A 17,063-nucleotide genomic window follows, 5' to 3' on the forward strand; every position below is an offset into this window, starting at 1 on the left:
GCTCAATAGTTTATGTCCCTGTGGTGTCGTTTATTTGTTCTTCAGACCAAAGATTACACTAATAAATCTCTTGATGCAGATTGAATGAGTTGTTTTTTTTTCATTCTTTTGAGTTAAGGGATGCCGGTTTTTTTGGTCATTAACAGATGGTGAGCATGAGAATATTAGGGCGAGATTTATAGATGGTTCATTTCATTTTCTGTTTAAAGCCTCACCATATTCACCTACTGTTATTGTTTCTGCAGGTGTAGACGGCAATTATCAAAAGATCTAATTTGTCTGTGATGAGCATCCCCATCCACCAGAGACCAAAGGTACGGTAAGATATGAAAAGCTTATTATCTTATGTCCCCATAAACATTTTATGCTGCTACATAGAAGCCACAAAGCATGATAAAAAAGAGCAATAAAATACGAGTCAGTCATTCTGCCATGTTATTTCTGTTTTCCCACGGAAACTATTGTGGACAATTGTCAATTTAGTAATTCACTAACATTATTACTATTATAGTTAAAAAAGAATTTGTTTATGAGAAGAATAACAAATTGTACTCTGTTACCTGACCAATTCCACTTTTCTGATCTTAATATGCAGTACTTGATCCTTTGATACAGCTTACTGTGTGTAAGTGTACATGTTCTGTGGTGTTGGCCTGGGGGGTTGATCGTCTGGAATTATTTGATATATGGCATCATTAATTCTGCTTGACTTCCCTGCCGTGTCCTGAAAATGAGCTATGTCTGTCTTTGTTTCTCCTCCTGCAAAGATCTCGCAATTCTGTCAGCAAGCAAAACCAAGTCGGTCTCCAAGCAATTACGGGGTTAGAGTCTGATCGCAGGTCATTAAGAGATAGGATTACTCCTGGACAGCAGGAACCCACAAATGTACAGACCCCTCTGGTGGCGTGCTCACCGCTGATGAAACAGAATTGAATTAATGGGGTTGCCCACTGTGGGGACTGATTAGAATGACATACTGCCTTTGATCCCTGAGCGAGGTGACCAGGCGCGGGTGCCACAGGCACATGGGGGGTTGGGCTTTTGTGTCTCTGTGTGTGTTGCCCGTCCTGGGTCAGTGCATCACTGATGAACAGGACTCCTTATTATGTGCACTCTTTGCTGGAGTTCAACCCTCACTGTGAGGCTTCAGGTGTAAAATAATTCTGTTGTGTTTGGTTTGTGTGCTGCGGAAGGCTGCTCATACCGTGGGCTGTGGTCCAGAGCTGTGGTAGTCCATGCTTCGTTCAGCTCTCACAGTTTGGCAAATTAACTGTACTGATGCATATATTTTAAAAAGCACACCTGCTATCACACCTGAAGCTTGTGTTCTTTAGTCTGAACCATAGAAGTTATGTTTAGTGTGATTCTGTAGGCTTTTGCCAGTTGTCCAAAATATGTAGAAGTGAAACATCACAACTCATAAACCCAGGATTGTTTCGGTTTACCACTAGTATTTACCACTAGGTTGGTTCAAGTGCAACTTGTTGTGCCAAATGCCCCCAACACCCAAAATATACAAGTTGATGAGGACCACTTGAGCATAACATTAAGCCTTTGTGCACCAGGGCTTTCTCTACATCAGCCAGTGTACTCCAACAGAGTACACCGTCAGGGGTCAGACAGCATCTGAAACCCCCTCTGCCCAACTTTCTGTATTTGACACTACGACATTCACACTAACTTTGTGCAGCAATTGGCCAGGTGTGTAGAAGTGAGAAATCCCATATTCAAAAGGATTACTTCGAATTTCTTTGGTTATTGTTTTGCCCATGAAATGTTGTTTTGTGTCGTCATCAGTCCATTTTAATTTAGTTTAGTTAGAGTTTCAGCTGAATGTAACAAAGTGACAACAATCTAATGTCTAATGTCTATCTAATGTGTCAGATTTTGTGTTTTTTTTGCACTTTCAGTGAATATTATAAGAAGGGTGTCAAAGGTCTACTATTTAATACCCTGCATTCAACCCATCTACCCACTAATCGAAAATGTCTATGGGAATATCTTTTAGTCAGTGGTTACCCACAGGCTGTAAGGTGTCACCATCCGTCTCCATATACCCATAAAACTCATGATTGGTTTGGCGGTTTTTCATTAGTTGTTGTGACTGTTCTTACTCCAAACAAACTGCACCACATTTAGCTTAGAGTAGCGAACAGACTTAAATTTTCACCACAAGGCAGGCCTGGTGTGGTTATTTGTTGCAGCGCCAAGTTTGAATGCTGCGGTTCTCATTTCAACTAAAACAGTGAGTTATCCAGAGTTTTTTTTTTTTTAGTTTTTTTTTTTTCAAACCATTCCAGACACTCTTGGCGTGACTGTGCCCTATATCCACACAACATCTTTTTAGTGTAGAAAATTTACAAAATCCAAACAATCAAAAATGCTGTACTGCCTGCCAAGCCTGCCTCTTGAATTCAAGCTTTTTTTTTTTTTTTTTTTTTTTAATCCACATACCTTGGGAAGTAATGGTCATCATCACCCTTGTTTGCCCAGCAGTGTGCTGTTTACGTTGGGCCTCCAGACGGTAAGCTGGAGCTGTCTGCTGGAATCATTCTCAAGGCCGCCTCAAGTAATGATAGATGACAAGCTTCTCTGAGGAGAAAAACAAGTCTCCTGGTAGCACGCAGAGCTACTCAGACAAAGGTGCCATCAGCTGGCAGCCTGCTGTACTGGTTGTGGAGGATGGCAGAGAATAAAAGACTGGAGGGGACTCAGCAGCAACTAATGTGAAAGAAAGCTACATCTCTCCTGTTGAGGAGTGCAGTAAATCATAGGGAGGTATGTGCAGTGACTCTTTCCTGTCAGTGAATACAAATAAAACCAAATGGTCACCTTTTTTGTAGCTCAACAAGAAGTTCCACCTTGTGCTAGTTTACAGGACTAACCTTGACGTCGGACCGAGCATTAAATTTTCATTACTTTCATTAATGATCTAATTTTTCTATCTGTAGTCATGATGTTAAGCACCTGTTTGGGAGTGCTCTCTGGAACAGTGGGTTTCACGGCTGGCAAACCATATGCCAGCCAAGGTAGAATGGAAGACATTATGCTACCTGAGACAAGTATAACTGCGAATGGGCATATTTCAGTTGTAGCATTTATCAGGTTTCACTGGAATTGTTCTATAAAATGGTAATGTGATATTGAAACAACACATTGTTAATTATTTGGTCTGATGGTCAGGGGTTCAACCATAACATTAGGATTCATTCTCTGGGAACCATGAATATCACCAGCAAATTCTATGTAAATCTGGCCATTAATTTGCTGACTCAATTCGCTGTTGAAAGCTCCCGAACAAAGCTAGTTAATGGACCATTGGTTTAGATTATTTTGTCAAACTACTGTTTTGAAGGTCAGGACTTCACATTCTCAAATCTGTCTATAGTTTTCAGGGTGCTCAACTAGAGGTGCAAATAATGATTATTTTCGTTATTGATTATTCTGCTGATTATTTTTTTCAATTAATCATGTATTTGTTTAGTCTTAAAAAAATTGGCCAGAAGGTGTTCATTCCCGCTTCCCAGAAACCAAGGTGACATGTTTAAATGTTGTATCTGTAAAAAAAAAAAAGAAAAGACAAACAATTAATGTCATATCACACTTTCCTTTACCAAGCCACCATATGTGGTCAGTGCAATTATATAATATTAGATTTTGCACAATTGTAATAAGAAACCTGGGTTTTCAATGATAAATCAATTATCACTTTGATATTGTGGGTTAAAAATGAAGGTTTTTTTTAATTATTATTATTTTTTAAACATTTTTATTTCTTTATTTATTTATTGGAATGCATAATCCATCCTGAAAAAAGGATTGATATATAAATAAAGTTTTTTGCTTATGCACACATGTGCTGCTACCTAATGGACAGTCCTGCTGTTAGGGGATAAAGACATTAACAATTTTTAGTTGTTGCTCATAGGCTGTCATGTGTCATCTCCCTCAGTCACATTTTTTTCATCATAGTCAAATGCAGCAGAAGTAGCCTTAATGCCCTAAATGCTCTTTTTAAAAAAAAACACTGTCTTTGAGTGCACTTGAGGATGGGCCTCTGCCTACCACCATTATTAACACAAGGAGTCTTCACCTGCTGACAAAGAGAAAAAAGCGTTTAGAAGGGAATTTATCTTGATGCAGCATGGCCAAGTATTTAGCTGTACAGACTGAAAATTATGGGGGTAGTCCTGGGTAAAGGTATGTTATAAGCAGAGAAGTAATGTCACTAATGATGTGACCTTTGACCTGGCCACCATGAGGTGTATGTCTGATATTGTCTTTGCTGCTAAGAGCAATCAGGTGTGCAGGAAGGAGGGAGAGGGAAGCAAGGCGCAAGGTCAGGCTTTTCAAAAGCCTCCCCTGTCATGAGACGGCCTCTGGCCCTCACAGCACACAGCCTCTGTTTTAATTATAAGAATGGCTTCCTCCTTTTTCTCAGGCGCTCATGAACCCTATTCACATGCTGTTACCAGAACGTAACTGAGGTGGAACATAAACACACATGCATAAACACGAAAGCTGTCACACGATCCCGGTTATGTTCTTGTCACATAAACAGTGAGGCATTGTCTCCTGCACGCCCCTAGAGTGATTAAGATGTAAGGCACAATGGGGGTCGGCCCATGGTTAAAAGAGCATAGAATCCTAAGAGGCTGACACACACACACCCATCCACACACACACACACACACACACACACACACACACACACACACACACACACACACACACACACACACACACACACACACACACACACACACACACACACACAAACACAAACACACACACACTTACACACAGCAGGGGTTCGACATGGCATCTTATCCAGGCCATTGAGGCTAATATCTGTGAATGGGGCATGCTGGTACTTTCAGTGGTACTATCAGTGTTGTCTCTTTTCCTTAAAGTGCCCACAGGGACTGCACAGCATAAACACATCATAAGGGAGAGGAAAAGTATGCAACTACTTTATCTACAGTGTCCTCACTCAGGAGTAGGGAAATAGAATAAGGACAGTACACCCACATGAAAAGTCATTTAAGTTTAACTGTCTAATCAGGTTTTGCTCAGAAGATAAAATGTCGATACTTTGCAGTTACAAAGGTACAGGGCTCTCTGCTTTGGCTCCACAATGTCACCATCATGTGATCATGGTGATATTTACTGTAAATAACCAGTTGTATAAGCTCTTTTGTGCATTATTTCAGATAGCACATTGTAAATTGAATTGGCTACAGAAAGCCCATTGCATTTATTACAGCTTCATTATATGCTTTCAAACATGAAAAAAACACAAATTTTTAACTAGTCTGAAAATGTCACCAGGCCTTCCACTGAAAAACACTAGTTTTAAAGATATTGTGTTTCATTTTGTTCAAACTGTTGATTAACCATAAAGTGAAATTAAAAATCTCTCTCTCTCTCTCTCAATAGTGTCAGCCCAGGATGGGCCACAGTGACATTGAGCTCAAGCCGAACAACATAGGACAAATCCAGCCAAAATAAAAAAAACCCTGGCATCTCTTTGTTTTTAACATTGCCAGCTGCAATTTTTTGATAGAGCCATGACCTGAAGAAATACTGCGTTTTACAAAAGTGCACCTGCATGAAAAATCATTCAACTGTCAGACATCGACAAACTTTACCGGGTTGTATTCATTTATTGAAAGACCCTATTTTAATATCTCCTTTTATTCCTCTTTTAAATTGGCAATTCAGCTGAGGAATGCAAGTCGAACACAGTGACATAACGCAAAAAGAAAGCTGAAAAATGTTCAGCATCACCAGCTGTCGTTCTATCTATCTATTCATCCATGAAATCCTGTCAGCCATTGTGTCCCTGAGCCCTCTGTTGCCACACCTTAATTTCCCCTTTGGTGAAGATGTCCTGCCGTCTGACAATGTCAAGCAGCAGGCTTTGCCATTTTAGGGCATACAGTGTGTATGTCATGTTGGCTGTATTAGTCAAGAATATTTACACCTGAGTGCCCCCATGTGCTTGGCCTTCATGCAAGAATTGCCATATAGATTTTCATACTGGGAATCTGTTCTTCGGCTATGGAGAAGTGTTATGACATATATCATTAGTTGCCATACTGTTGTAAGATAAGGTACAGTGGCATGAAAAAGTTTGGCCACACCTGGTCAAAATTTCAGTTACCGTGAATAGTTAAGTGAGTAAAAAATGAACTGATCTACAAAAGGCATAAAGTTAAAGATGAAACATTCTTTTCAACATTTTAAGGAAGATTAGTGTATTATTTTTGGAGGACCATAAAAAAGTTTGAGCACCCCAAGAGATTTGAGCTGTCAGGTAACTTTTACCAAGGTTTCATACCTTAATAAGCTTGTTAGGGCTATGGCTTGTTCACAGTCATTGTTAGGAAAGGGCAGGTGATGCAAATTTCAAAGCACTATAAACAAACCTTGTCCCTACAATCAGCAGCCATTGGCTCATCTAAGCAGCTGCCTAGCACTCTGAAAATTAAAATGATTGATGCTGGAGGAAGCAGGAGAAGGCTATAAGAAGATAGCAAGTGTTTTCAGGTAGCTGTTTCCTCAGTTTGTAATGTAATTAAGAACTAACAGTGAACGTGAATGTGAACGGTCAAGTTGAGGGTGGGAAGACCAAGAAAACTTTCAGAGAGAGCTGCTCGTAGGATTGCTAGAAAGGCAAATCAAAATCCTGGTTCGGCTGCAAAAGACCTTCAGGAAGATTTAGCAGACTCTGGATTGGTGGTGCACTGTTCTACGGTGCAGCGACACTGCACTAATATTACCTTCATGGAAGAGTCATCAGAAGAAAATGTTTCCTGCATGCTCACCACAAAATTCAGCCTCAGAAGTTTGCAAAGGAACATCTAAAAAAGCCTGATGTATTTTAAAAACAAGTCCTGTAGACTGTTGATGTTAAAACAGAACTTTTTGGCTGCAATGAGCGAATGTATGTTTGGAGAAAAAAGTGTGCAGAATTTCATGCAAAGAACACCTCTCCAACTGTTAAGCACGGGGGTGGATTGATCATGCTTCAAGCTTGTGTTGCAGCCCGTGGCACGGGGAACATTTCACCGGTGGAGGGAAAAAATTATATTCAATTAAATACCAGCAAATTCTGGGAGCAAACATCACATCCTCTGTAGAAACGATTAAGATGATGAAGAGGATTGTTTCTACAACAGGATAATGATCCTAATCACAACTCAAAATCCACAATGGACTACCTCAGAGGCACAAGCTGAAGGTTTTGCCATGTCCTTCACAGTCCCCCGACCTAAACATCATCGAAAATCTCTGTATAGACCTCAAAAGAGCAGTGCATGCAAGACCGCCCAAGAATCTCACAGAACTAGAAGCCTTTTGCAAAAAAGAATGGGCGAAGATCCCTCAGACAAGAACTGAAAGATTCTTTGCTGCTACAAAAAGTGTTTCCAAACTGTGATACTCGCCAAAGGGGGTCTTACCAAGTACTGACCATGCAGAGTGGCCAAACGTTTTGTTTTTTGGCCACTTTTCCTTTTCTGTTATTTTGAAACTGTAAAACATGAAAAACAAAAGTAATCTTGCTTGAAATATTGAAGAAATGTGTCATCTCCTTTACTTAATGCCTTTCGGAAATCAGTTCATCTTATACTCGCTTAGCTATTCACATTAACAGAAATTTTGACCAGGGGTGCCCAAACTTTTCCATGCCACTTTATATTTTTTCACGTAATGTCCAGTGCAGAACTCAACTTGAGCCTGGATATAAAACAGTGTCAGGAACAGATTTAGAGGTAATTTAATCTTTGCAGAACATTATTGGTTTTTGGACTTATTTTTTTTTTACGTCTGGCCGTTTACAGTAAAATAAAGCAATATTTTATGTCCACAATGATGTTTACACAATGCACATAGATAGCACCAACACACTGTATAATGCAATGTCTGAGATGGAGATAAAAACCATAACTTATTGCTATTCCTTCCTCTTTGTTGCTCACTGAACTTGACTGAGTACTTAAAATTTTTAGCTGATTCAAGCTGTTTATTAAGTGAGAAATATGATTTCTTCTCCATTTGCCTTCTGGGTTGAACTGTTGCACAATCCAGCAGTTTCCTGTCCAGCATCAGTTCAAAAACACTCTGACATTGTGAACAGCCACGGTCCATCCGCTCCAGCCTCTGACAGATTTACAAAGATACATTTGAAAGGAACCCATTTCCATGCCTGGTATGAAAACTCCTTTTTAACCTTAATTACATTGCAGCTCTGTAAGGACCAAATGTTCTCTGCTGAAATTAATTTCCCAACAGGGACTCTTATCAAAGAATTCAGATGTACCTTCTTATCATCTGTGGTCAATGGGTCTGCGTGGAAATTTACTCTGAATTAATTGTGAGTATCGTCTGCCAAATTTTTATTTGGATATCTCCCTAATGTTGACATAAGCCTTAATGGCCATCTGCAGAGTGCAACTCATTATGGCACATATCTCTATCCGTACATATGTAGGGGATGTCTCAGATGTTTTACGTCGTTTTCCACTGCTGTTCACAAGCGTGACTAAGGTGCCAAAGTTAGCGTGCACACTGGTACTGCTCGAGGCAGAGAAAAACTATAAGTGCATTTTCCACTTAAACAAAGACGTTAGAGGCTGGTGTCATCTATCTGAATGGTTATAGCTGAATTCTTTAGGGCAGAGATGGGAGAGCTAATACAGACATTAAGCAGCTGAGTGATTACTGGCATGCTACTGGTCATTTGCAGTTATGCATTTAGCTAGGCTCTTGAAAATAAAGATTTGTTCTGCAGCTTCTCTCTGGCCTTAGTGATAGAATAAGCAAGCTCTATAAGTAATTGCACCTATTGATAGAGGTTGTACATTTGGTGCAAATGTAAGACTATTAAAAGGATTCTCATGCAGTTTTATGGATTGGACACGTGAAGAGCAGATGTCAAAGAGATTCTATAGGGGGCTCAGCGGAGGCTACCCCATACTTGTAAATGTGCATTCCTGCACCATATGTGTTTTTCTTCAACTCTGCCCCCAAAGCTTCTACCAAAATCCTTGCATGTTGCTTAGACAAAACAAATCCACTTTCAGTTTTAACTCCTGCTGCTGACTAAAATCCTTTGAAGCTGTAAACTGAAAAATGAAAGTGCTGCTTTTAAAATTGAAATTTGACATTGAAGTCGCAATTCATGTAGATAAAAAAACGACACTATAGCAAAGAGAATCTGAGCAGGAAAGCGGTGCACTATGCAGTGAGTGCCTAGCTAGGCATGTCGACTGAAGTGTACTTCAGGTATCAATGAGCAGATCTTCTTGGCTTTTGCAGTTGAAAAGGAAGGTTTTTTTAAATTATTTTTTCAGCATTTTTGCCTTCATTTGATAGTTAACTGGGGAGAGTTAGGCAGGAAACATGGGGAAAGAGATAAGGGTTTGACATGCAACAAAGGACTCTGGCCAGATTTGAACCATGGACGTTGTGGTTATGTAGCATGCCCTATAACCATTCAGCCAACAGAGCACTACAAGGAGGCTCTCTTCTGACCCTCTTTTGCTAGATCAGCTGATAAAAGTCAAACACCTATTTCAGTGAACAGTCTATCAAAATACTGCGTCTTTCAGTGCAGTTGTCTCACAGGTGTTGCTTAAGAGATGCCGCCTAAAGCTTTCATTTAATGTATTGATTTAAGTCTGCTGACAACACACACTGCAATTTAAAAGCATCCAGTATGCCTTCACTTGATCAGATTAAAGCAGACTTGTTGAGCACAACACCACTGCCTGGAGCAAAGCATGCTAGGATGGAGTGACACATTCAGTCTGCTGCTCTATGACAGCTGAATGGGACGGGGATTTAAGTGGCACTGTCTCCTGTAATGTTGTAAATCTGATTTGGATGTATGGTTTGTGGGGTATTTTAAAGCAGCCATACTGTAAAATGTTTTTAGGAGATTTTCCATAATCTAGTTTTCTCTGGAATTGTTGCTGCATATATGTTGTTCTCTATTTTCTCTCCATGTTTTGTTGAAGTTTCTTGCACCGTGCTGAAAAAACACTTCATCAGAAACTGATAATGGCTGATGTCCGTCCTTTTCAACTTCAAACTTCTTAGGAAGTGTTTGTATATCTGAAACCCTATTGTTTTTCACTGTGGTGTTTTGATAAAAATAAATAAATAAATGAAGTAATTCCAACAGAAATGTAATACAGGCTATATCTGTTTTATAAAAAGCTATTTAATTACCAGGCATTATCAAGCATATGCAGTACTTGAAGTGTGTACTGTGCGGTGAGATTATGTACAGAAATATCTGATTGGGTTATATATAGGTACAGTATATGAACAAACAGGTGGTGAAATTAACCAACAAATTATACATTTATTGATATACTGAGCCTTATCTTTTACATCTTACTTTACTCTCAATTTCTTTGAGAGTAAATTAACTTGAATGTCTAGCTTTCGTGAATGTCCAACCTTCATCTTCATCTTCATCACACAAGGAAAAATTTTAGTTTGCCTTACTTTAACCCAAATATGACCACTTTTTTTCATCCCCATGGCAAAAATATGGAGCAAATTTTGGTTTAGAAATTACACTTCCCTTTTTTCTCCGGGGAATGAAGTTTTTGACCTTCGTGGAGTGATTTCTGTACATCCAAGTAAGAGCTGGCAGGATCACCAACCTGTGAACCTCGGTCCCTTACCCTCACACATTGCACCCACGCCATCTGCACTGTCCTCTTTCCTTTACCCACTCTTTCTTTAAAACTTTTTTTTAAAATCTCTTTACCAATTCAGCCACTTCTTGGCTGAGAGGGCATCTTGTTTTGGTTGTGAAAAATCAATAGCCATTACAGGAGGCAGAGAAAGAAAAAGAGAGAGAGAACACGCTCGAGAGTGAGGGAGGGCGACTGCTATCCCTGTCAGTCTGACCCTGCCTGACGGCTGTCATCTCACTTAATTGCTTTGCTAATATCATTCCCACTCAGCCTGGAACTAGGTCAGCAAGGCCCCTCTGCTGGAGCTTACTTGAGGATGTCCTTCTTCATGATCTCTCCCTCTCTCTACCTTTTTTTTTTTTTTCTTGTTTCCCTTTTAGGCACACCTCAATAACAATAAAAACATACAGTATGAGAAAGATACATTGTTTCCGAGGTGACCCGGGTTTGGATTAATCCAATCAGAAACATTTTTTTTCCCAGCAGTAGATAATCATTCATGCACCCTGCTCTATTCTGGGATGGGAAATAGGCTTGCCAGAATTAACCTTTATATTTCCCTCAGGTGATGCAAGATCTGCTTTTTCTTTGTCTACCATATTTCTGCTGTTATCACCATCCGGTCATACTACAAAGCTTCTTAGTAACAGAGAAGTTTAACATTGATAACATCAGAAAATAATCTATTTGCTGTTTGTTTTATGTTAGTTTTGATAAATAAAATTATAGAATAATTCATTTCTGTTACAAATTTGCATGCCGCCCAGTGGTTTCATCAAACATGTCATAACATGACAGAATTGACAATAATTTAATGCAATTGAGGCCGTGAGAATTAACTATTACTGCTGTTGTGTAGCAAGGTAAAATTGTGTTTGGAAAATTTACAGCTGCCGTCAGTAACTTTTATAAATAACCATTTATTTAGAAGCAGTAAAAATAAACTAACTGTTTGGTGGCCAAGGATGAGCAGGATCAAAAGTCAGAAAGGTAGAATCAGCAGCAACCCTTTTTCCTCTGCTGTTATTTCAGAGTGAAATAAATGGAGACCATTTTACCAATGAGAAGTGTGAGGCACACTTCAATCATTGTTGAGTGAGTAACTCCTAAATAGAACCTGAGGGGTCAGAGCTTTAAAAAAAATTTAGGTGTATTATTTGTTTAGATGTACATTTTCAAAGATTTAATCTATTTTTCTCCTCAGCAGCTGAAGCGTTAATGAAGTCTGGAACGCTAACTGCATCCTAGTTATTGCTGCCAACGCACTGTGGTGTTCTGTCTCAAATCAGTTGATGCTTCAATTATTTTTACTATCAAGTAGGTTTGAATAACAAAACATTTTCTGAGGTGAAACTTAATTTTTCGTTCCAGCTTGGCAAACTGTCCGCTGGCTAAAGAAAATAGGAACAGTGGAGTCGCTGTTTCTGTAGGAAAGGGAGAATATTATGGGAGTGCTGGGGATGAAGAACAGCTGTTTTCTGCCTCGGGGAAAATGGCAATACGCTCAATGTGAGTTTGTGAGTCTGTTATGGTTCAAGGCATTTTTTTTCCATTTGTTCCGTGTAGCTTGTATTTCTGCAAACCTGATTGACCTTTACAGATAGTTCTAATAGAACTAAACCTCACAATTTTGTTTATTATATAAGCTTTAATATTGCAACAGTAGTATTGGTACCTTGAACGGACTGGAACAGATCCCAAAAACTGCCCAGCAACCCAAAATCTAGCCTTAGACTCTCACGCTTGCATGCAACAAACAAATTAATAATCGCGCTATCTGTAGGAAAAGTTAAGTTTTTTTTTTTTTCATTGAGGTGTTTGAAAGCTCAATCCTTTCGTCTGCAGCTTCTCTGTTTTTTGCATCCACAGTCGTGGCTACAAGCAGCCATTTTAAACAAGGTACTAAAGCACAGACAAGGGAGAAGGGGCTAGTAATTGTGTCAGCGGCAGTGCTCTAAGCCAGGAACTGTCAAGAACTCATACTTTCCCTCCGCTCCTGGTTTAATGGAGCATGTGAGGGCCAAGGTTTGCTGCCCTTTCCCCAGCCAAGGCTCTGTTCAAATGGCCTACTGTCTTTCTAGGCACAGTGGATAGGCACAGTGGAACAATAAGGCTAAGGTGGAGCAGCTGGAGAAGGCATTAGTGTAAGATACTTCCTGCAGTTTGACATTTCAGCCTCACTGGCCTCCGTTTGCTCCTACAATAAGAGACCTCTTTTCATGACCTATAACAATAACAATAACCCAGTTTTGTGCCTCAAGTTGTTTTGGTGCAGTTCAGTAGAAATATACAACTGATGCCTAGGTGTGGAATTCACACCTCAAGGTGCAAATGAGCATTTGGATGCTATAGTTAACAGTCTGCTGGCCCCTCCCTGTGAGACCATGCAAAGGTTTTTGACAACATCTCCATCCCCTGGTGGGCTGTAATCTTGTGTCTATTGGCCCACTGTCACAGATTCCAAGCACAGTCCAAATGAAGCTTCCCTTCATGGTAAAGAGCGAAAGTCCAGCTGTCACCCAAACTGTTTGGTTTGGAGAATCTTGGGAGCTGAATAGAAGCAGACCCCCTGGATAGCATAAGGCCCATTGTTTTGGAACAGCTATTGGTGGGAATAATTCCAAGACTTCACAGATCTGTGGTATCACTTTTCAAACCAAATCAAGGCTTGGTACTAATGAGCTTTTGACTCAGACACATTTCTCATTCAGTTTCTCTGCTTACTCTATGCCTGGTTCTGCAAACCAGCTTCCTTTCACTGAATTTCATTGTTGTTCACTGCACACCCCACTGCACACCCCACTGCCCTCATGATATCAAGCAGGTTAAATCTTTAAGTATTATATAGGTAGCTATGTGAGAGATTTCTGCCTACATTAACAAAGTGGCTTTGCTGTTGTTTGCATGTCCTCCTTGGTCAGCTCTATAAGTCTCTTTTTGTGGCGACACTAAAATGTATTCAAAGTCCTTAACAGAGCTGTTTTTAACAGTTTTGAGGCAAGATCAGCTCTCATGTCCTTAGTAGCAAGTTTATGTTGAACCACAAGCTTTGATAAGCAAAATGCAAGTCAAGATGCAGATCCTTCAGGTCTGTGAATGCTGAGCATTAAAATTGCACACACTTGAACATTTTCTTTTCAAAGATGTGTTTAATACTGTTTTTAGCCATGCTAGCGACATGGCTCTGAGGAAAGCAATGTTGATCTGTCAGTTGATTGATCCTCCACTTTGGTCAAGACGGAAATATCTTAACAGCTTTTGGATGGATTGCCATGCAGTTTTGTACAGAGGATGAGTGGTCCTGAAAGGATGAATCCGAATGACTGATCTCCAGACTTTTCTTCTAGTGCCACCATGAGGTTTTGTCTGAAATGTCTTGACAACTATTGTACTGGATTGCCATGAAATTTGAGACAATCCGGCCCCCACCCCACCCCAGGATGAACTGTAATAACTTTGATGATTGAACTTTTTATTATCATCACCAGGTCAAATTTAAATTTGTTCAGTACTTGGGTTTATGATCAATTACTTAAAAATTAATGACATTCCTGTCAGCCTCAGCTGCTAATTAACAAATGTTAGAATGATAATACACTAAACTAAGACTCTTAATAAACCTGAGACCAAGTCTTTTCAATGCAATTAAACAATGATGGATTATTGATTAATAATTGATTCAAAAAATTTTCAAAACTTGAGACTTAAATGTTTTTGCCTTTAAGTCAAGTCTTTAGGCAGTCAGATGTCAAGTAAGTTAAGTCTCACAGCAGTAAAATCAAGTTTAAAGTCTTAAGTATACAGCTCTAGAAGTGAGTAAATTAATCTTTTGCTGGAGAAAGACAATACCGTTTATATTGATGTAGTTTGATATTGCTTTACATAACCCTTTTTTTCATAAAGGGGTGCCAGTGTTTGCATCCCTCCTCTCTCACACTTTCTGCGCAACCCCGCCCCCCCACTCTCGCTCTGCATCTACGTGCAAACCCGGTCCCACTCGCTCACAAGTTCTCCTGCAAAACAACATTACTGTTGATGGCATTTCTATCTTTGAGACAAATTCAACAAAACTTATCAGAAACTCACTTATTCCAAGAACAATAATGCCTATTGAATATTAATGGACAGACCAGGCTCTTGATGGTCGAACCTGGAATACTATATTTACTCTCCCCTACAAGTATGTGTTCCCTAATAATAAAGTTAAAGAACTGTTATTTAAAATCATACATAGTTATTAACCAATAAACTCCATTATTCGTAAATATATCCCTAATATAGAAGACAAATGATCTATTTGTAATTATATGGAGGAAACACTGGGACACTTTTGTGTGTGTTCATGTGACAATGTTGCGGGCAGATTCCCAGTTAGATCTTAAAACATTTTTTGGTAGGGAAATTTTACTTAAAGAGAATGATTTATTATTAATATCTAACAATCCTAATTTCTCCAACAATTATCAATATATCTTTGATTTGGTAATCAATTTAGCCAAATTTTACATTAATAAAATGAAATTCCAAAAGAAATTACCATCTTATATTTAACAGATCTAATCGCATATATTCAAACTCTAACAGAACTTAAAAACTGTAATAAAAAATGTAAAAAACTATTAATTTGTGCAAACTCTTCAACATTATACCCAATGAAGTAAACATCCCGTGTATGTTCATTTGTCAGTTATTAAAAATTTTTGTTTTTATGTCATGGAACAAAATAACGGGATGTTGTAATACATTCCCTAAAGACATGTTATATTTCCAAATTATATTGTTCCAAATATTTCTCAATAAAAGTCACTTGGGAAGGAAAAGAAAAAGTTATCCTGCAACATGGAGGGAACACAATGCTGAAGATGATGCAGGGTTTCCCATACATAGGACACACAGCTGTGTGTTTTGTTAAGCAGGAGAGGAAATTCTGTAATTGTACTCTGTTTTTTTATTATTATTATTATTGTTGAAAACAACCGAAGGAGCATTCTCAGAGATAGGCCAATTGTTATTTATTTTTATTAGGCCGATTGCCAGTAATTGCATTTGACATCACCAGTTGACTCCCATCGGTCTGTAGATAGGATTCGCTTCACCAAGAAAGATGTGGGAATGAAAGAGGCATATTTTCTCACAAAAACCACCAACCCAACAGCACCTTTAAAGACTTGTGCTTATTCAGGCAGTCCTGTGTTCCCTGGGTCATGTGTAACTCAAATACTCAAAGCATGAGAGATAAAATGAAATTGCTTCAATCAACCCTTGATAATTTTCTTATATGGAGAGCTGTAGGGAAAAAGTAGATAAAATGTAATTGTTTCCCCAAAATCTGTCCTGACACACAAAGTGACATAAGAATTACCCTTCCTCATCTCTAGGTCTTTATTGTAACAGGAGAATAAATTCAGAGTTAGTTTCACTGCTTAGAGGGCCACCTGTGTTGTGTAAACCCTCTTGAACTACTGTAATAATCCACAAAACACTGCACAGCCAGAGGTGAGATGCTATCTAGTTCACGCTGGATAATGGACACAAAAATGGTTTCACTCAGGACATCAAACTGTTCAGTCATTTTGAAGGATGGTTGCTGGTATGCAGGCGCCTGTCTGAAATATATGGATTAAAAAATGTTAGGTCCTTCTGTTTGTGTCGTCAATAATGAGGAACTTTTTTGTTTCATATAGCTGATAGTTAACATTGGCTCACATATATGTTGAGGCAGAATGTTCCATGTGTTTCTTCTAATTTTTAAGAGGATGTGATTCTGATGTAGTTTGTTTCAAATCTAGTTAAGGATTTTTAGAAATTGAAACAGTATGGTTCAAGGGACGGCAATGTTGGTTAAGTCCGCCACTTCACCACCACAGTTCAGTTTGAAGTATCTCAAAAAACAACTGGATGGATTGCCATGAGATTCGTACAGAAGTTCTTTGGTGATCCACTGACTTTTCATATCACTTACTGGATGGATAGCCATGAATTTTTGGGAATGCATTTTCCTGTTTCTGTTTTTCCTGTTCCCCAGAGCATGATTCCTAATGACTCCGGTGATCCCCTGACTTTTACTCCAGCGCCACCATGAGGTTGACATTTGGGTTTTTTTGTAAAAAAAAAAAGTCGACATCGATTGGATCACCATAAAATTTGATAAACAAATGGATGAATGGATGGATGATTTATATCAGCCTTAACTTTTCATCGAGCTTCATCATCATACCAGAGTTTTAAGTTGTTTAGTACTTTGATTTATGACCAAATACCTGCAAAGCTCATGACATTCCCATCAGCCTCAGCTCTATGTGAAATGCTAATTAGCAAGTGTTAACATGCTAACACGCTAAACTA

General features: G+C 39.0%; 1 protein-coding gene across 3 annotated transcripts in view; it reads left to right on the forward strand.

Annotated features, from left to right (window-relative positions):
* Positions 1-243: 243 nt before the first annotated feature.
* The window catches only part of LOC120789391 (kelch-like protein 29), a 182,967-nt gene continuing 166,147 nt past the window's right edge, over positions 244-17,063 (forward strand). For 2 of the 3 annotated variants that reach the window (XM_040126067.1, XM_040126070.1), the window contains exon 1: positions 244-314. The gene's annotated coding sequence lies outside the window, so the exon portion shown is untranslated. Of the gene's footprint in view, positions 320-17,063 lie in introns of all 3 variants that reach the window. The other variant, XM_040126068.1, reaches the window with a different exon arrangement.

This window comes from Xiphias gladius, chromosome 4 (assembly GCF_016859285.1).
Source record: "Xiphias gladius isolate SHS-SW01 ecotype Sanya breed wild chromosome 4, ASM1685928v1, whole genome shotgun sequence".
Lineage (NCBI taxonomy): Eukaryota > Metazoa > Chordata > Actinopteri > Istiophoriformes > Xiphiidae > Xiphias > Xiphias gladius.